Genomic DNA, 1222 nt, shown 5'->3' on the forward strand with positions numbered 1-1222 from the left:
AGATAAAGTGATGGAAACATTGCTTGGAATAACGTTAGGATGTATTCCTGTCTCCCTGAATTAACGCAGCTCGGGGTAAGACAAATACATTTTCCAAGTCTTGTTCCACAATCATAATACAGTGCGACAACATAATACAAACATTTTCCAGGCCTCTGTCCTCTGGAAAGCTTTCCTAAACACCAGCCGCAGAAAATCGCTTTATCTTCCTTGTCCTGACACCTAGAGGAGTGCTGATGACAACAATGCACTGGCCTTATGTCTTTATTTGGGGTTGGAGCACAAGACTGAATCTTCACGAGGAGCTAAGTGTCAGACATAGCTGGAGGGCTTAACGCTAGTTTGACTCATCCATGTTCTGTAAATATAGATGGCATGTGCTGGTGTGTGTTCTGTATATGTGTGTGTGTGTGTGTGTGAGAGACTCCCCATCCACAGAACTGTATATTACTCTTGATTTTCAATGGTTATTACTGCCCTGTGCAAAACAAGGCAGGCCTCGTCTGCACTGTTGCCCCGTTGATAACCAAACAGCTTTCACAAGTCAGATTTCAGACTCATTACATGTGAAATATCTGCAGGGTTTGGAAAGTAGCAATATCCTGCACTCAAGAGATCTACTTGAAAAATAACAAATATTTTGACACAGACCCTGTTTATAGCTTGTGAACCCAGCTCAAACGGAGGCCACATCTTATATTTACTAATGCACATTTCAAACCCACATGCCCTCTTTTCTGCCCCAGTGCATTGGTTTGATACATGTATTTAGCTGGTGCATGGAAGAAATCATTTTTTCAAAATGTGTCTCTGAAAGTTACTCTCTTCTTTCATCATCTGGCAAATGGCAGATTTTGACAAGGAATTCAAGAAAGAGAGGCATATTCTAACCTACAGGTCCTTCTGTCTCTGGCAGGCGCTCGCGTGACTTAACATGTTTTAATATGTGAAACGAATATATTGTCCCATATTCACCTCACATCTCACCTTATCCAGTTTGATCCCAAACTGGATAAATGGAACAGGTTTTCCTTTTCTTTTTTTTCTTTTCTTCTTTCTGTTGTTGTGGTTGTAATCTTTCGGTGACTCTGTCGCCACCTAGCGGTCGTGCCCCGCAAAGCACGACGTCGGGTTGGTCGGCACGACTCAAGCCGAGCCAGAACATGAGCGGAGTGTCAAGGCACACGGACCATGTCGCCTGCTGCCTCTCCCCCGTTTGGGA

This window comes from Lampris incognitus, chromosome 8 (genome assembly GCF_029633865.1).
Source record: "Lampris incognitus isolate fLamInc1 chromosome 8, fLamInc1.hap2, whole genome shotgun sequence".
Classification (NCBI taxonomy): Eukaryota; Metazoa; Chordata; class Actinopteri; order Lampriformes; family Lampridae; genus Lampris; species Lampris incognitus.